Source organism: Equus przewalskii, chromosome X (genome assembly GCF_037783145.1).
Source record: "Equus przewalskii isolate Varuska chromosome X, EquPr2, whole genome shotgun sequence".
Lineage (NCBI taxonomy): Eukaryota > Metazoa > Chordata > Mammalia > Perissodactyla > Equidae > Equus > Equus przewalskii.
This window is the reverse complement of record NC_091863.1, coordinates 13,640,797-13,661,759: the sequence shown is the minus strand read 5'-3', so window position 1 is coordinate 13,661,759 and position 20,963 is coordinate 13,640,797. Positions and strand designations below refer to the sequence as shown.

The window sequence follows — 20,963 nt, the reverse complement described above, 5'->3', positions numbered from 1 at the left end:
ACCCATGACAAGTTTTCATTACCCCCCTGGGTTTTTAGTGGTGTACAAGCCAATATGGCTGTCATTTGTCATTTACTTGTGGTGGCAACTGCAGAACAAGCAATATGGTGACACACTATGATTTCACAGTTATTGTGGGCATTACTGTGGATTTCGTGGTAAGTCTCCACAAGACAAAACAAGGTCATCCCAGTAAATCGCAACAAATCATGACCTGTGTCATTACCTTATGAGACCCCAAGGCCTAAACTATTTCTTCTGCCTCCAAGGCAAGGAGATACACCATCCTCAAAGGTCCCCCAAGAGCTGTTTGGAAAACAGTGGATTTTAAAACCTAGAAGGAGTGTGAGAGGAACCCAGGGGCTTTGCCAATGACGTCATCATTCAGCCCCCATTTCAAATCTAAATCAGCTTGATGGTATCTCCACACTTTTTCTTTTTTAAAAAAATTATAATTAGGCTTAAAATTTTTATTTTCAGCTTTCATTCAATTAGTCTTGGAAAAACGTGTACTTTAAAGATCTGGGCACAGCTGACAGAGTGTGTGATACAAATATTCTGTTTGGTATTTATGTCATAGACTATTAGTGTCATTTGTTTAGAATTTGGTTTTATTTTAAACATTGCTCAAAAAAAAAAGAAACAGCAAAATACCAAGTGGCGGTTTATCTGATCCACTAAAAATGTTGTATTTAATCTAATCCTTTTCCAGGGATTTAGAAACGAAATAAATCTATAAATGCCTACCGGAGAACACCTCTACATTTTCCTGCCTCCAACCAAGCTAAGAATGCATGCCCAATGACAGGAAATGCTGTCTGGGGATTGCTTTATAAACAGCCAGCGAAAGGGGAAGATGAAAAGGGGAAAGTAGATGAAGCGAGATTGGCTACACATAGATCATTGTCAAAGCTGAGTGATGGGTGCCAGGGATTCATCATGCCATTCTCTCTACATTTGTGGGTTTGAAATTTTTCATAATGAAAAAACTTGAAAACCTTATCAACAATAACAAAAACAATCAAGTTAATAATAATTAAGGGGTATGGAACTGTAAAACAAACAGAATTTTTAAAATAATTTATGGAAGTAGGAACATGGACTGGCTATTTGCTCATATTAAGGAATTATGATCATGGTATTGTGGTTATGTTTTAAAAAAATAATTCTTATCTTTTAGAGATATATCCCAAAATATTTATGGATGAAATGGTACGATGTCTGCTTTTTACTTAGGAAATGGGCAAGATTGGCCATATGTAAATGGTTGTTGCTGAATGTCGGGGCCATGAGGGTTCATATACTGCTTGAGCTACCTTTGTGTACGTTCAGAAAGAAAGAAAAAGTAATTTATGCATCTACATTCAAAGAAAACAGATTAGTACTGTGCAAATGCAGATGTAGATTTCTCTTCATCCTTAGTTATGAAAAGCTTAAACTGAAATGTTTTTATGAAACCAGGTATTGTATAAAGCACTGCTGAAGTTATTCTTTCGTTTGGGGAATGCATTAAAACTAATAAAAATTAAAAGTGCAAGTCCAAACAAAAAGGTAATTGTAGGGTTCAGATCAACGTCACCCAGTGGACTAACAAATTCCCATGGTTCCAAGGTTACACTGCAAAGCTGCCTGGGAGGTAGGGCTTTTGGGCCTCTGTGGCCTGTCCATCGTGTCACCAGTCACTGGCTGTATAGGGCTGGGGTGGGACACAGCTGTCAGATGGTGCTTCCTCAACCCTGCCTCTTCTAGACATTCACAGACCATTGTACAAGGACTAACCTTTTCTGAACCAGTATCAGAATCTACGTCTGACAAGCACACTGGCCCATATGGAAACCATGGGACTAAACAAAGGGGCAGTATGTGCAGTGGTTAGGAACACCAGCTCAAAAACCAGGCTCTCTGGGTTTAAATCCAGAGCTGTGTGACCTTGGGTAAGGTATTTAACCTCTCTGTGCATCAGCTTCTTCGTCTTTAAAACAGGAGTGATCATAATAGTACTCCATCTCATGGGGTTATTGTGAGGCATAACAAGGTCAAGCCCTTAGAACAGTGTCTGTTGCATAGTAAGTGCTTCACAAATGGTAGTCATTGTTATTATTTGTAAGTGGGTCTGTCCTAAAATATCCTCGAAATGTGATCTCTTTACTCATAGAGCAGCAAGCAAATGCTCAAATAACTAACAGCCGTGTTTCCCATTCTTTTCCACCCAAAGACCCCGTAACCAGAGGGGAAGGAATGGTCAGTGCAGGGAAATCTGGGAGAACGGTGTGAAGGGGTACTCTTGCAAGTACAAATCTCTCTAAAGTTTAGTATTTTAGTTTAAGAGCCCCACAGATTTTGCATCCTGCACCATAATACAGCTGCGTTTGTTTTATTATAGAAATAATGTCATCCACCCCATAATTTTTTGCATTGAACTGAGGGTCAGGAGAGATGCTTTGTGTCCATCTCATGGCTTTCCTGATTCTCTAAATACACCTCTCAGTTTGAGAAGCTGAGACGTTTAGAGCCATTTGGTTTAGTGAACATCCCAGATCTTCCTACCAGATAATCTGGTGTACTTTCTATCAGCTTCTCCTTAATACGATCTTCCATCCTCTGAGGGGCACCGCCTAGCTTTACCTCATGGCCTTTTATGGTCAGGGTATTGAGTCACACCTCCTGCTGCCCACATTTTCATTGGCTCCTCTGCAACTGTTGGCTCAGTCCTTTTTGAAAGCCACTGAGTTGGTTTCTGGGACATCACTGGCTTCAGGATCTCCTCCACCCGCTCTGGGCACTCTTTCTCTGTCTCTTTTGCAGGATCATCTTTCTCTATTCTACTGTTAAGTGTCGCGCTCCTCAGGATTTTTGACATCAGCTCTGGGTTCTTTTTATTCTATGCCTTCCCGGGGTGACCTCACTAATACCCAAGGCCTCGGTTTCCACCTATAGAGAACGTTGTGGTCTTTGCCTGCTCAACATCTCTTTCCCCATCTTCTAGTACCAGAATTTCTCTTTCCTGGAGGAACACACATGTGAGTTTTCATGGAATTGACTCTGTCTCACTCATTGCCACAGGTTTGGGTTCGTGACCCAATCAGAATACTCCAACTTCAGGTTGTAGGGCTGGGTTCAGGAATGGACATGTAACCCCCAATGGACCATTCATAGTCTGCATTGAGACTTTTCCACTGAAGCTATCAGAAAAAGCAAAAACAAATCTGAATCTATGAATGAATACATGTGAATTGGGCCCTTTGGTGTTCCCAAGGGCCATCTTCCCCGAGAGAGTCTAAGAGATTAAAAGAAAGACAGAAATCCAATACTGTCATTTAAACCCCTGAATCCATCTATGCCTGAAGCTGAAGAAACAACCACTGGGCTTTTCGGTGTCCTCAGCCAATGAATTCGCTTATTGGGGTTTTTTTTGTCGCTTGCAACTAACCATATGCTGATGACTCCAAAATCCGCATCTGTGGCCAAGGCTTCTCTCCTGAGCAACAGACTCATAGAAATAACTTGCAATTAAACAATCCCCACACAGATGTCCCACGAGGACATCTAAAACGCAACATATTATTTGCTAAATATGCAAACCCTAATCACACTATAAATTTATAATTACTTGTTAACGTTTTAAAGTTTTCCACCAGAATGTAAACTCTATGAGAGCAGGAACTTTGCTTGTTTATTCATTGTTGTATCTCTAGCACCTAGAGGAACATACATAGTAGATGTTCAATAGATATTTGTTGAATGAATGAACCAACAAATGAATGAAACAAGGACTTTTCCTTGACTCCTTTTATAATATCATCTACCATATTCAATCAGTTACTAAGGCCTATAGATTTTGACTCATAAGTATCTCAAATCTCATCTCATTCTGTCACTGCACCCCACTGCTTACTTCAAGCCCAAATTGCTTCTTTCCTGGACCATCACAAAAGTCTTCTAAGTCATATTCCTGCCTCCAGCTACCCTCTACACAACTACCAGGCTGTTTCTAAATTAGAAATCAGAATCTATTGCACCTCTGCTTAAAATACATCAGTGATGCTACAGAGTTTTCTGGCTCAAGTCCTGGCTCCTCTGTCGCTCCTCAGGCTTGTCTCCTGGCTCTCTCTCCATGCAGCAATAGGAAGAGGAAATCACTTGGGATCTCCAAAATTCATCAGCATGTTTCCTGCCTCTGCATCTTTGCACGTGCTATGGTCACCTCCCATGCTCTCCTTTTCATCCTCCTGAGTATCCTGCAAAACTCATGTCCTGTCCTTCAGAAAGTCTTCAGTGGTCTCTCTCTCCCCATTCTGATTTAGGAGTCCTTCCTCTGTGTTCACAAAGCTCCCTGTATACCCCTTTGTCTACCAAAATACTTATGTGGCACAGACCATTTTAGCACTGACTAGTATCTATGTTCTTTCACCCTGGGAACACAAGTGGACTACATTTCCCAGCTTCCTTTGCAGTTAGGGGGCCATGTGACTGAGTCCTGACCAATAGGATAGGGCAGAAGTGATGTGTGCCACTTCCAGACCTGGCCCATTAAAACCTCTCACATATGGTCCTCCCTCTCTTTCCCCTCAGCTGAGTAGAGAGGACTGAGGATTTATGAGAGGGAGGAGTCACGAGGTAGATGGAATCACTGTACAGTTCTGCAGCTTGAGCCACTGTGGGGTCAAAACTGCAAAATAAATGAGGAAAAACAAAACCCCAGGAAATTCACTGCCGCACTGACTTGTCAAGTTTTGACTTCCCTCCCCAGCCTACCTGCTAATTATTTATTTTTCAGAGTCCTCAGTTAGTTGTTATCATTGATGCTTATGTATCCTATCCAGGGTTTTTAGTTGTAATCAGCGGGGCAGATAGTTTGTAGAGGGCTTATCCATGGTGGCCAGTACCATGGCCATGTATGAATTCCTGTCTGAATACCTGGCTCATGGGGGGACCTTAATTATGGTTTGCTAGGTGGACTAATTAATTATCCAGATTCATAAAATCAACTATGGCATACTTTTACCAGAACAGCATTTCTTACTCTCAACTTTACAATTTGTATAAGTGTGAAAATGTTTGAAACAGTCCTCAGGAGAATGGCAGACATAATTAAGGATAGAAAGTAGATGCTCCAAAGAGAGGTTACACTGTGTAGTTTACTTAACTTACCTGGTGGGAAAAGAATGAGTGATGATAATTTTACATAGCGATCTTCAAATTAACAAGGGATGGAAATTTGTAGGTCACTCCTTTGTAAACTGAATGTGGCTTGTTTCTTGTACCTTATATATGTATTTTAAGCCAAGGTAAGACATCTTTATTCATATGTGTGCATTGAAAATTTAATTTGTAAATTTTTGATTCCTTAAACAATAACATTTACAACTCTTTATTGTTACTTATTATAAAAAATATATCACTCAGTTAACGCATATTTGTTAAGACCCCCTACATGCAATGTGCAATGAGGGTTAAAAGAGGGACAAGAATTAGCTCCTGTTTAAAAGAACAGGGATAAAGTCCCAGTGATGGGAACTTGACATTTTACGAACCACTTTTACTCTTCTTACCTAATATTTTCCCCACAATGTCCCAAGGAGGTGGGTTTTAGTCCTATTTACAGAGTCTACAGAGGCTCAGAAAGTTTGACAAATCTGTCCTTGATCACATGCTAATGGCAGAATTGAGTCATCCGCCCAGGTCTTGAGGGTCCAGTTTCTACTCCCTTGTCATTCTACCTCAGTCTAGGTGGGAAAGGAAACATCCCATCCATAGACAATTATCCGATGGCTCAAGGCAGGCTATGACAAACGCCAACTGAATGGTCAAATGTAGCAGGGAGCACACTTCTTTACCTCCCATCCCTAACTCTTTTCAGGGAAGGCAGCATTCTACAAGGGCAAAATTCTAGAAAGGGCAGCGTTAACCTCATTGGCTCACTCTGGGTACTAAACTCGTAGTTGCAAATGTTCTTACCAATCCTGATGAGGTTATTTTATTTAGGATGCAATAAATAAAGAGCACAAAAAAGACTGAGAGACTACCTGGGCCTAAACTGTAAGAACTAGATATCTTTAAGTAAAATTTCGTATACAGCAAGCTACAAATAATACACAAGGTCATTCCAATATTCACTTTCAATCATTCCTCACTAAAGAACTGTGAAAAACTTTAGCTAATCATTTGTTTCTAAATAATTAAATGTATTACATATTAATAGTGTATTAAGTGTATTTTTTAAATTTAGATGTCAAATTAAAGATGCACCAAAGCAAAACTAATCTAGGATGAGAACCAGGAGCTGGAGGATTGCCTGGAAAGGGCACGATGGACTATTTTGGGAGGAGAGAAATGTCCTATAGCTTGTTTTGGGTGGTGGGTACTCAAATGTTTACAACTCATAAGAAAGGAACCCTTAAGATCTGTGTATTTCATTTTGTGTTAATTACACCTCAATTTTTTAAATGTGGGAAAGAGTGTACACGTTCTCAAAATTCTTTTACAGGTATGTTAGCAAAAAAGCTTGATAACCATTGTTGTAGGCATACGTGGAACAAATCTCTTGTTTTTCAAGATTGCTATTTTTCCTTTGGTTTCTCAGAACCACGCAGCTTGACTGTAAGGTAAAGTGATCAATAACATGTCACATTCTTTGTTTTTTCATTGTTAGCTTTAGTGTTTTTCTCATAGCCACCTTGGATTTTTATGCCTAAGAACATTCTCCAACAGAATAGATGAGAAGGGTGGGGAGTAAAATTGATGGGGAAAGGTTAATCTTTAGATAATTTGGTGAATGAATGTATTTTCCTGTTTGTCTTTGTAATTGTTTCCTCCAAGAACTTCTTTTTTAGAGGAAGAATGTAGTGCTTAAAGTAACTTTTCATGTAAATGGAGTCCCCAAATTGATAATCTAATTTTAAAGAATTGCTCTCAAATTCCATATGAGTTTAGAAGGAAAAATGCCCCAGCACACAGACGTTTGCATGAATCAAAAGATGGATGCAGTGGGTCACACGGAGTGGACATGCTCAGTCCTGATGGTTTTATCCCTGACCTGGCCCTGCTTATCATTTCCCTGCAACTCGCTGATTCAGCTAGGCCATAAAAACCTTAATAAGCAACTGAATCTTCTTGCAAAGAGGGCATGAAGCCCCAGGCTTTAATCTTCTGGCGCAGTGGAAACAAGTGACAAGGTGGCCTGTTCTTCCATGAATAATATTCCCATCTCATGGTCTCTTCTCACATATGCTACGCAGCTTCAAGAGATTTCTGCCAGTCCTCCATATTTTCCGTATCTGGTCTCTGCTCTGAAAGGCCATCTGATTGTTCTCCCCCGCTTCAGATGGTCTCTGCCTTTCAGAACTGTGAGGCAAATCCAAGAATTCTGCTGAGCTGCATGGATCAAGAAATTTGGGGTTTTCTTTCTTTCTTTCTTTCCTTATAGATCTTTGGCTGTAACAACTGGAGCCAAAATGGCTCTTTGGCAATAAAGGACATCAATTCCTTCACTTTCCTTCTTTTCAGGTGTGACAGTGATAAGAGGAATGAAGAGATAATGGGTTAACCTAGAACAGTCTTGAATACTAGTTTTTCCTCAGGGCCCAGCAACAGAAACATCTCTTATTTGGAGAGTTTAATTTCTTGCACTCAGTAACACTACCACTCATCCTCAGAAGCGACTTCTGCATCAGTGCCATTCCTTAAGGATGTAGAGTCCACAAGATCATTTTTTTCCTCCTTGATCACCTTTTCGTCACTTCCATTCCCTAGTTCTTCACTTGTTTGATCAGTATTAGAGCTTCTGCTTTTATTCTGGCACCCAACTGCTCTAATACTGACTCACTCAAAACCCAGAGTCAGCCCGAGTGCCTGGAGCGATGGCGGCGTCTATTTCCTCTCTAGGATTTCTGCACTTATGTGGTGAGGTAGGCAGCATGGGGATACCACCCTCTGCGGTTCTTTTCCTGGAGTTGGAACTTTCCTCTGCACATTGCTTGAGTTGGTCTGGGCTTGGAATATCCATGCTGTGGCCCTGGAGTGGTGGTGACAAGATTTCTTCTTAGCTTGTCATAAAGAGGGCATGGATATTTCACAGAGAAGCTCTGATGTCCAACTAGTTCTCCCAAAAGATCACAACAGAATACTGTAGGCTGCTTCACCGTTACATGCCAGCCTAGATAATGCGTGGCCACTTGAAGAGTGAACATTTCACCTTTGCACCTGCCACTGCAAAATCTTCAAAAGTGGCGGTTTTATTGTACCTTGGACACATAAAATCAATCTGATTGATTTGGCCTAGGGAGAACCTGCAAATACTATCAGATGTTGAACACTGGGCAGAATTGGAAAATGATGTCATTTTGGCACTGAAGATATTGCAGTCTGTTGACCAAAACTTACAGTTGTCCCGTGGGTTCTTCCTCAGATGAATGTGGAGGGCATCAGTCACAGGTCCTAAGGCCTCAGCAGCATTTTGAAAGAGTGAGTAGCTGAGCATTTGTAAGGGACACTTTCTGCCCAGAAACAATCTCTGTGTTCTTCTGCACTGGGTTGAATAGTGTCCGGTCCCTCATCCCCACCTCAAATTCATGTCCACCTGGAACCTTGGAATGAGGCCTTATTTAGAAACAAGGTCTCTGCAGATGTAATTCCTTCAGATGAAGCCGTACCGGATTAGGGTGGGCCCTAATGCAACGACTGGTGTCCTTATAAGTAGAGGAGAGGACACAGAGACACACAGAGAAGACAGGTCATGTGATGACAGAGGCAGAGATTGGGGTGATGCATCTACAACCAGGGAACCCCAAGAATTACTGGCTACCCCCAGAAGCCAGGAAGAGGGAAAGAAGGATCCTTCACTAGAACCTTCAGAGGGAGCATGACTCTGCCAAGAATGTGAGCTTGAACTTGGGGCCTCCAGAGCTGTGAAAGAATACATTTCGATTGATTTAAGCCACCCAGTTTGCAATACTTTGTTGCGGCAGCCACGGGAAACTAAGACAGCTTCTCTCACTGTCTGCACCCTGCATTGTTTGCAAATTCTTCTCTAAGTCCCACACCAGTGAGAAGAATCTTTGTATTGTGGTTCATTGTAGTGATTCTGAAGCCAGATTACTTGGTTTGAATCTTGACACTGCCACTTACAAGCTGTGTGATCTTGAGCCACTTATCCCACTTCTCTGTGCCCTAGTTTTCCTGACCTGTACAATGGAGATCAAATGAATGAATAATATTAAGGGCTTAGAACAGTGCCTGACATACAGGGAATGCTATTATGTGTTTGTTATGTGAAAAAAAAAAAAGGCTGTTGGTGTGAAATGGCCACATGGATATGGGAATGGTTCCACAGAGGAGGAATTAGGACATGAGCTTGACCTTCAGAAATTGGGTAAGGCCCATCAAAGGCCATCCCGATGGGAGAAAGAGTGTGAGCAAAGGCTTGCTGGGGGTGTGAGGAAATGGTCAGCAAGACTCAGTTAGAGTAGGACTGCTCACCTTTTCTCCATTGCGGGCAGCAGTGAAACTTAGGATATTTGCATACACATGGGGTCAATGAGGCAGGCTGCTTGCAGCTGGACCCTACAGGTCATCATCCAAGTTCCTAAGAGCCAAGCAGAGGCCATACCTTGGCACATCTGAAACCCGTTCCTGGCACCTGTGGGGAGCTCAGGATTTGAGCAGAACGTCTCAAACTCAAATGTGCTTTAAAATGCAGATTCTGACTCCCTAGGTCTGAGGTGGAGCCCGAGGGTCTGCGTTTCTAACAAGCAGGAAATGCCAGAGGCTTCTGGTCTAAGGACCACACTTTAGCTCAAAATCCTTCCTACTCCAAGTGTGGTCCATGAACCAGCAGCATCAGCATCCCCTGGGAGCTGGTTAGCTGATTGAGATGCATATTAGCATTTGAGAAGCACTGGATTAGAGGACTCAGGTAGCCCATCTTGCTGGAGGGGAGGGTCTAGCCACCTCAGTTCTCAGACTCAGCTTACACATTAGATCCTTGTGGGCAGCTTTTAAAAATCTTAATGTCCTGGTCAAAGTGGCTCAGTTAAATCAAAAATCTCTGCAAGTGGGGCCCTGGGGAATCTGTATCATTTGTTAAACTCCCCAGGTGATTTTAATGTGCACTCCGGGCTGAGAACCACTGGGCTAGGGCAAAACCCCTCAGCAGAGCCAGAAAGAGAGGCTGAGACCACGCAGCGTTCTTGATAGTGTTCAGGTCCTTTTCCCCCAGCACAGCAGAACAGTTAAAGGCATGGACACCGGAGCAATAAAGGCCTGCCTGGGTTCAAATTCTGCTTTGTGCCACTTACCATCTGTGTGATGGGTGAGGTATTTAACCTCTCTGTGCCTCCATTTCTTTACAATGGGGATGATAATAGTCGTAACTATGCCATAGGGTATTTATGAGGATTAAACGAGTTAAAATGTAAAGTGTTCATTACAGTGCTTGGCACATAGTCAGTGCAGTGTAAGTGTTTGTTCATTTAAATACATATTTTCCTCTTTCTGATGGCGGATTATGGAAGGTTGCTCACTTTCCTGTCGCCCTACCCCATCCTCGGTGCTAGGTTCCTGGGCAGCAATCATAGCTCTGATTAGGCGCTCAATAAATGTTTGAGGAATGCATGACTGAATGGTTACAATGCCCCCTTGTGTATTCAGTGGGAAGAAATAACAAAACATACAGTTGATTCTTGAGACTAGTATGGGTAGTGTGATCAACTGTCCTGGTTTGCCCAGGAAGGAGGGGTTTCCCTCGACACGGGACTTGCAGTGCCAAAGCTGGGGAAGTCCCAGGAAAACTGAGACAAGCTGGTCACCGTAAGTACGGGCACCACTCAAAGGTTCATGTCCTCAAAATACTGTTTCCAAATAAGCACAAGGAGAGACTCCCAAGGCTGACTTATTTATGCACATATCACAAAGGCAATGGCTATTCACTTCCTGGCCGTGGGGTATGTGTGTGTGTGTGTGTACACACATGCACACCAATAATAATAGTAGCTAGAATGTAGTAACAATGTGGCACATGATACACACTGTGGTGAGCAGTTTGCATGCTTAGGAGGGGGCATCAGATGGCCTGGTTCAAATCCTGGTTATGCCACTTAATAACTTTGTGGTGTTGGGCATGCTTCTTAGCCCCTCTGTGCCTCAGTTTCTCAATCTGCAAAATGGAGATAATGATAGTACTCACCTTTCAGAGTTGTTAGGAGAATAGATGAGTCCATCCATGTGAAGCATTTAGCAGAGTGCTGGACACAATAAATTTGATTGATGCTAGAGATTATTACTATTATTGCTATCATGATTAACACTACCAGGCAACCTACATTCCTCCTCTGCTCCTCTCCCTCTCTCACCTCCCAGCCTTTTCCCTTTGCTGTGAGCCCTCTGCACCCTGCCTTCTGTTTCCTCTCCCTTTTCTCTCCCTCCCCCACCAGAGGGGCCATCAACTATTTCACCCTGCTGAGATGGACAGAGCCCACAGTCCACCCTCAGATATACATTTTGATCACATGCCTTATGTTGTATGCCACTGCAGCATTATGAATCTGTGTTAAACAGCATTAACGTGAATATAGAAAACGAATACACCTATTTTTCTCTTTTGATTGGTGGATCAGAGCCAAGAGGTAGATGGCAGTAGATGTGAACTTCAGCAAACATGTGGTAAGTTCTGTCCCTACAACCTTCGAGATGAAATGGAGAATCATAAGCTAATCACTATTAAAATTAAGTTATTAATGTTTCAAGAGCGAGCAAGAGTGTTAAGTAATATAGGTTTATGGTGGAGCAGTAAGGCATTTCTCAATCTTATCTCATTCACGATTTCTCATCCATAATATAGATGAAAGTATAGAAGTCACGTATCAGATATGCAGGAGATTAAAAAAATAACAAATACTTTTAATGGAGAGTAGGTATACAAAAATATCACGACCCTTAAAGCAATGGGTGAAATATAACCAGATGAAGTTAACATAGATAAAAGTAAATCTTGTACAAAGGTCCAAATAAAGCCCTTTGAACATATGCAAATCAATATATGTTATATATTATTACATTGTATATCATGTAATTAATACATTAATTTTTGTTGTATATTATATTATTATAAATAATTATATAATGACATATTACTATATATATAGCTTACAATTTTGCATATGCTTTCGTCTCAGAAATTCTACTTCTAGGAATTTATTCTAAAAGAAAAATTTTATGTGTGGGTAGCTAGAGGGAATGGTAAAGAGAGAGCCTTGAGATAAAGTCAGTGCAGAAGTAAAATACTATTACAAAATTGGATAGCAGCCTAAATGTATGTCAGTGGGTATTGGTAACTAAATTATGGTAAACATAAACAAAAGAAAATGAGGCAATCCTTAAAAATCGTGCTGTACCAAGAGTGTTTTTCAAACTGGGATCTGAAAACCTTATGCATTAGAATTTTCTAGGGTACTGGTTAAACATACAAGTTCCTAGACCCTCCCCAGAATACTGAATGAGCATCTCTGGGGAAGGGTCTAGAGAAATACATTTTTAATAAGCACCCTCAGATAAATCTGATATACACTTAAAATTTGAGAGTTACTATATAAAAGAAAATTTAATGGCATAGGAAAGTGTTTGTGATATAACAAGTGACAAAAAAGTTCCAAAACCAGGTGATCCTTTTTATGTAAAAATACATATTTGTGTAGAAGAAATTATGGAAGAATAAAGGCCAAAATGATAGCCATGGTTAATTTAATGTTATATGGCATTAATGGAAACACGGTTTGCAAATGAATTGTCCCACTTTATTATGTACTTATCATATAATACCTGGAATATTCTATTTGAGGAGGTAAAATCTATTGAGATTTAAACAGTATTGGATGTAAGGACAATGGAGTGGAGGAGTAAAAGATGGATCCAAAGTTTGGAAGAATGGTGATGCTTTAATGAAGCAAGGAAGTCACAAAGAGAAGCTAGTTTAGGGAAGAAAGATGAGTTGGTTTTGAACATGGGAAGTTTGAGGTACTGGTAGCACATTGAGTGGGAAACAACCAAAGACAGTTGGAATTTTCAGTCTAGAATTCAAGAAATTAAGTGATGCTAGAGACGTAGATTTAAAGACAATAAAAGTTGTAGGAGTAGGTTAATCAAGGAGGAAGATCGAACAGAGATAGAAAAGAAGGTGGTTAAGATCAGTTCTCTAGAGAATGCCTTCAATTAGTATAAAGAAAAGGAAGAAAGGACAGTAAAGGAATAAAAGAGGGTGTGGTAAGAAAGGTGGAGGATAAACCAGTAAGATCCAGTGTGACCAACCATCCCAAAGAGGAAAGTTGCAGGGAGAAGAAGGTCAAAGAGAATGAAGAGATAGAATCTGCCACTGGACTGGACAAATAGGTCGGTGGGGACCCTCCAAAGAGTCTTTTTGAAGAGTGGTGGCATCTGTAGCCAGGTGGCAAGGAGTTAAGGAACAATCAAGTGGTGAGGAAGACCAGAAAACTAGTGTAGTCATTGCTGCACTTTGAGGTCACTTAGTGCCCTCTCGCATTACAAAGAAATGACTTCACGGTTTTCATGCTTCTTTCAAGATGAAGTTGGGACAATTTCCCCCAGCATTCTTTCTCCCAGAAAAACTGAACTGGAAATTTGGGTTGTTCATCCTTTCATGGAACTTTAAATTACCCTGTGCAGTAAAAATTTTTTGAGAGGTAATTTATATTTTCCCTCCTTGCATTTTTCCCTTTCTTTCCCAACTCTGCTTTCTTGTCATGGTGGAGGTTTGGGGCTGGACAAAGAAGTTACCTACAAAACATTTCCCTTCCTGGCTTTTGTTTACAAAAGCCTCAATACCTCCAGGGAATTGTAATGGTGTCCTAGATTGTGAGGCAAGAGAGAGAATACTTTTGAGGAAAACAAAGATTTCTCTAAGACTAAAAAGAAATTCCTCTGGCTTAGGATGGAAGAAATAAGTCTGAGACTCTGAAGAGCCACAGCTCCCTACATTTTTCATCCTGACAGGACCGAGAGAGGAGGCAAATTTCAGACAACAGAGCTGAGGGAAGAAGAACCAAGGTCTAGGTTCCCAGCCAGCCAGCCAAGAACCAGGAGCCTAGGGAACTGAAGGGATGCTATTGGTTGGGTCTGTGACATTGCAATGATACCTCTAGATTTGCCTGAGGTCCAGAGGGTCACCCTGATGTCTTAGTACTACCTGAGACCCAGAACCTTGGCACACCCAGAAGAGTGGAGGAGAGCACCCAAGAATGTCTGGGATTGAATTTCCCACCTGATACGATGGGGCTGGTTGCTTTATAGATAAAGAGATGCAGTGTTCCTTGCTCACCTGAGTTTGTGCATGGAGATTTATGTCTGCTACCCTAGAAGTCAGGTTCATATTCTCAAGCAAGATGACTGCTTCCTTCACCTGAGAAGAAAACTGAGGTGGTAGAATGAGGCTCTCCAGATGAGGGGGCAACTAGTGTATAGGTAGTAGTCAGTTTGGTACGATGTGTCAAGGAGGGTAAAAAACAGTGACCTCATTGTCAGAGAAAATGGATTCCAGTCCACCTCAGCTGCTTCAGCTTCCTGCAACTTTGACCAAGATATTTCATTTCCCTGGGCCTCAGTTTCCTCATATGTAAAACGAAAGCGTTAGATTAACTGAACGCTCAGGCTCCTCCCACATTCTGAGACCCTTTGGCTTGGTTAGTTCTCTCCTTTCTCATGGTAAACTGAATTTCTTATCTCTAAGAAACGAGGTAGATTAAACAGCCCTATCAGGGCTGAGCCACAGTCAACTTAGCCTAGCACACAGAAGAAACCAGCAAGCTGGGACAGCTTGCATTACTGCGGAGGCGACAAGTGTGCATTTTAATTAGCACAGCTCCAGGATTTCAGATACGGTGCATGAGCCCATGCAGATTTAATTGAGGGGGGGGCAGAGGGTGATGAAACTACCAAGTTTGCTCTTTAAGTCTGGGCCATCCAGTGAAGATGGGTTTGCATACTAGTCTCAGAGCGCTAATTTATCACCCTGGAGAGCAATTTCTTATTAATACAATGTCAATACTACCGGGGATTGGCTAGACCACCTTTGGAAGAGGTTAAATTGCCTTTTAATCAGTGTATGGAAGAACAAAGCTTCTGTTTCATCATGGCATAGCAGCTTAGCTAATTTGACATCTTATAAAAGCGAAGGCAGTTCTAACTACACCTGTGTGATAAGACCAGGATTATTTCCAGAGAGGCAGAAGACAGGAAAGGAAGGTTTCTGCAGCTGTTATCCAAACTGGCATAATTGATGTGGGTGCAGTGGGTTATAGCTAATGGTCTGTGTTTAATTATGGAGGCAGTGACACAAGGCCTCAAGGATGATAAGGCACTAACCAGATGATGTACCACTTTCTCAGTTATGAGCTCGCTGCATAGGGTCAGTACAGTGCCAAGGTGGTCTAAATTCCATGTTCCTCCTGGGATTTGGGCTTGGTCCTCGAGAGGCACAGGGCTATAATTATAAGCTATGTCCAAATTCACACTGACAAGTTCTCCTGGGAGAACAGTCACACACAGGCCCCAGATGATAGTGCTTTGAAACCCCCTGCTCTAGGAATTCATTCTCCATTTAAACTAGGATAATTTACATTGATATATATCTAAAATTCATCAGGCACAGTGGAAAGATGGGACTTTTCACCTTGTCTCATCGCTCAGAGCAATAAAATGACAAACAACCTTTTATTCATTAGCTTGAAAAATAATGACAATAACTGGTGCATATGATCACACCATATCCATTCTCAACTTTTAGCAAGAGAACCTTCAGGCTTTGGTTGGACATATGGCTGCTCAGCTGGAGACTCTGTTTCTCAGCCTCCATGGCAGCAGTATGAGACCATGCAACTCAGTTTTAACCAGTAAGAAAGCAGAAGTGAAGTGTGTACCGTCTGGGTCATGCTCTTAGAGGAAACTGCTCATCTTCCACTTATTCTTTTCCCCTTGTGGGTAAGAATGAGGTTGTGGTGGGTGGTGGTTCAGTTTCAGTCTTGAAGATAAGGAAAACACATGTTAGGATGATGGAGCAATAAGACAGAAGGGACCTGGGTCCTTGGATGACCTTGGGAAACAAAGTCACCCCACCTCCATCAACCATCTACCACCTTGGACTTTTACCTGACAGAGAACTGGATCCTCTATCTTGTTTAAGCTGCTATTATTTTGGTCTCTGTTAAAACGAATACAGTGAATTACATCGGTAAAGCATCTTCCAGTTTGTAAAGAACTTTCTTTTATATGTTTTATCTCTTAGTTGCACAAGACAAGCAAGTGAAGTAGACAAGTAGGGGTATGGTTGAGTATCTAGTTGACAGGGGAGGAAACTGACGCTCAGAGAGGCCATATCTTTAGTCCTTAGTCATATATCTACGCAGATACAGAGCCATATCTTGAACCCAGGTAAGCTGGCTCCTATTCCACTGCTCCTTTTACTGTAATATTGCCTTTACACCCTTGGGAACCTCCAGACACACTCTATATGTGCATGAGAGGGAAATCCCCATTCATGGAAACTCTTGGCTCTTGCTGTTTTGATGGCTTAAGCATCCCCGTCTAGCTCTTCTCTTCTCCTTTCCGCCTCCTACAGACCATCCCCAAAAACAACAAAAAAGGAAAACTGCATAAATCAGGGTTTTTAAAAAATGGTTGATGGCCTTGCTCAAAATCAGAACTTCTGAGGGTCTGGGGAGAGGGTCAGTTGCACTGGGAGGAGTATTTTATTAACGACATTGTTTAGAACTGCCAGAACATGGAGTAATAAAAAGCAGAACAACTTTAGTCAGTTTCATTATTGTTTTTAAATTTTCTACAGGCAATGAACCCCGTATTACCTGTACCCCCTTTTTCGCCTGTACCTTGGATGGACCACTTCCATCACCCCCTTAGGATGTCCCAACGTAATAGTAATGAAGGAAAGCAAAATCATAAAATGTAAAATCTGATTCACTCTTGCCTTGCTCTCTGATATGTATACACGTCCGGGAAATGGCTGGCACGTTTGTACCAATTGTCGCCTGTTATGTTTAGAAGAACTTCTGTAAAGAAAAGTAAAGGTTGTCTGTTTCCTTGGGTTTTCCCTCCCTCTTATCTCCATAGCTACAAGTGTTGGTTCTGTGCATTTTTTTTAAGGCTGGCATCTTGCCCAACTCAAATTGATTATAAAGGTTGGGAGGGATAGTTGAGATCTGCGGCTTGATTCCCGGGTAAGTTGGCTGTTTAGAAAGATAGCATTGACAGCCGAGACAGCCTGCAGATGGGAAGGCAAGCCTGGAGATTCCCTTGTTTATTACGGAGCCACTGAATGACTCACTAGGTTGGGCTCTTCCTTGGAGGAACACAGAAAAATAAGTGCCTAAGTGCCTGGGAGAAATCAGCAAAAATGTTCTTTCCTCAAAGGCTTTACAGTAGAGTTTCCGGATTAAATACAGCCCACCAGTTAAACGTGCATTTCAGATAAACAACAAATACTTTTTTAGTATCAGTATGTCCCAAAATATTGCATGGGATGTACTGATACTAAAAACATGGGATGCTCAGTTATATTTATCTTTCACGTAAACAGGAAATAATTCTTCAGTGTAAGTATGTCCCAACTACTAAATGTGATATACTTATACTAATAGATACAGGACACCCAGTTAAATGTGGATTTCAGATAAGCAAGGAATAATGTTTAAGTATAAGCATGTCCCATGTTTGGTATGTACTTAAATATTATTCCTTGTTTATCTGAAACGAAAATTTTAACAGAGCATCCTGTATTTTTATTTGCTAAATCCAGCAGCCCTACTTATAGAAATCTAGCAAGATTTTATGACATGGTCACTTTCAGTTCAGGAATAGCCAATGTTGTTTTTCTCTTAAAGGATTATCTAGGCTGTTTGGTTTTATTTATTGGCAGGGTGAGGACATCCAGGGGAGAAGATCAAGGGGAAAGAGGTTGGACCAGAAGACAGGGTACTGGGGTCTGAGTCCTGCTCTGCCAGCAACTGGCTGTGTGAAGTTGGACAAGACACTTCACCTGTCTGAGTCTGAGCACCCTAAAAGGAGGGGATTGAATGGTTTCTCTAAGGATAAAATGATTCTATAGTCCTATGTCTTTCTTCATGCTACAAATATTATGAGGGAATTCATTTTCCCCAGAGATGATATAGGTTGGCGCTGTCCAATAGAAATAAAATGGAAGCCACACGTGTAATTTGAGATTTTCTGGTAGCCACATTGTAAAAGTAAAAAGAAACAGGTGAAATCAATTTTAATAATATATTTTAAGCAATCAATATAAAAATTACCAAAGAGATAGTTTACATTCTTTTTTGTACTAAATCTTCACAATCTAGCGTGAACCTTTATTGCACGTCTCCATTTGGACTTTGTTATTAGTGCTGTTGAGTCAATTCTGACTCCTGGTGACCCTGTGTACAGCAGAGTGGAGCTCTGCGCAGTCTCTTTGTGCCGTCCTCACCCCTTCCAGCGCTATATCAGAAATGCTCTGCTGCTATTCATAGAGTTTCCCTGGCCAAGTTTTTCAGAAGTGGGTGGCCAGGTCCTTCTTCCTAGTCTGCCTTAGTCTGGAAGCTCCACTGAAACCTGTCCACCGTGGGTGACCCTGCTGGTATTTGAAATACCAGTGGCATAGCTTTCAGTGTCACAGCAACATGAAGCCACCACTGTATGACAACTGACAGACGGGTGGTGTGGCCCCTGACTGAGAAACGAACCGAGGCCTCAGCAGTGAAAGCATCGAATCTTAATCACTAGACCACTAGGGATGGCTAGACAGATAAATAAATCTTAGAGAGTTAGACACATTCAAAAATGAGAGGTCTATGGCTGGTTATGGAGAGAACTTAGGCTATTGAGGAACATATTCATGGGTTTTTAAAAATTAATATACAGTTGATCTTTACTATTCACAGAGTCCATATTTGTGAATTCACCTACTTGCTAAAATTTATTTGTAATACCCAAATCAATACTTTTGTAGTCATTTTTATGGCGCTTTTGTGGTCATCCATGAACATGGCATGTGCATAGGGTGAAAACTTTGAGTTGTCTAAGTGCACGTTCTCAGCTGGGGATGAAGAAGGTCGTGCCCTGCCTTCTTGTTCCAACTCTCATATACTATAAACAGGTGTCCTTTTGGTGGTCTGTTTAGTGCCACATTTTTCACATTTTTGTGCCCTTGTTGGTGATTTTGCTGTTTAAAATGGCCCCCAAGCACAGTGCTGAAGCGCTGTCTAGTGTTCCTAAGTGCAAGAAGGCTGAGATGTGCCTTACGGAGAAAATACGTGTGTCAGATAAGCTTTGTTCAGGCATGAATTAGAGTGCTATTCGCCATGAATTCAATATTAATGAATCAGCAATATATATTAAGGTATCTATAAACAGAAACACACATAAAACAAGGTTATGTACTGATCCCAAAATGCTGTGACCAGAGGCTCACAGTTAGGGCTAACGGCTCAATATTCACCAATTCAGTGTTTGCAGAGACTTTATAGACATAACTACTACGAATAATGAGAATCGTTTGTACTTTATTTTTTAGGATGGTTTTAGATTTACAGAAAAGTTGAGCAGATAATACAAAGATCTTCCATATACCTCCCTCCTGCACTCAGTTTCACCTATTATTGACACCTTAATAGTGTGATACATTCATTACCATTAATGAACCAATATCAATACATTATTGTCAACTAAAGTCCATAGTTTATTTAGATTTCCTTAGCTTTTACTTAACGCCCTTTTTCCCAATATCAGGGTACCACATTACATTTAGTTGTCATGTCTCCTTGGGCTCCTCTAGTCGGTGACAGTTTCTCAGACTTTCTTTGTATTTGATGACCTTGGCAGTTTTGAGGAGTACTGGTCAGTATTTTGTAGACTGTTCCACAATTGGGATTTTTCTGATGATTTTCCTCATGATGAGACTGGGGTTATGGGTTTTGGGGAGGAAGACCACAGAGGCGAAGTGCCCTTCTCATCATATCCTGTCAATGACACGTGCTGTCAACATGACTTCTCACTGTTGCTGTTGACCTTGGTCACCTGGCTGAGGTAGTGTTTGTCAGGTCTCTCCACTGCAAAGCCCCTCTTTTCCCCCTTTCCACACTGTCCTCTTTGGGAGGAAGTCTGTACGCACGGCCCACACCTGAGGACTGGAGTAATGCGCCCCCTCCTCAAGACTGAGCAGCTACATCATTTATTTGGAATTCTTCTGCATAAGAGATTTGTCTCTTCTCCTCCATTTATTAAGATATTCAATAATTTGTTTATATCAGTAGGGACTCAGGGACATTTCTTTTATACTTTGGGCTATAATCCAATACTACTTTATAGATTTTGTTGCTCACATTGTTCCAGCTTTGGCCATTGGGAGCTCGTTCAGTTGGCTCCTGTGACCACTTGATATGCTCCTATCAGTGTGTGTGTGTGTAAGTGTGTGTGTATGTGTGTGTGTGTGTGTTTGAGCACTTCCCTGATTTCTGGCACTACAAGATACTCCAAGTTCATCTTGTATATATCCTGCCCCAAGCCTTGAATCGAACATTTCTCTAAGGATCCCTGCTACCTTAGATTGGAGAATGGCATCAAAACCCAGGACCTGGGCACTAGATTTGCTCACCATTCCTGGAGTGTAATTTCTTTTAAGCCCTCTCAGCTGACAGAGCAAAGAAATGTATGTGTGTATACTAACTCAGGTATACATACATTTCTACAAATATTTCTATATATATATATCCATCTGTATCTATATTAAGCTAAACGTGCGTTCATACTGATGTCTCCAACTAATCCATTACCACATGGATCATTCTAGCCTCCTGCCCTTGCTTATCTGTAAATTTCCACTCCAACAGTGAGAAACCTGGCTCCCACCATCTGCCATCCATTTACTTAATTGTTCAATTCCAGCGTACATG

The 20,963-nt window shown here is 41.4% G+C and overlaps 1 pseudogene; it reads right to left on the bottom strand.

The window, feature by feature from the left end:
- Nucleotides 1–7,076: 7,076 nt before the first annotated feature.
- LOC103540805 (protein Mdm4-like) lies at nucleotides 7,077–8,341 on the bottom strand (annotated as a pseudogene).
- Nucleotides 8,342–20,963: the final 12,622 nt, after the last annotated feature.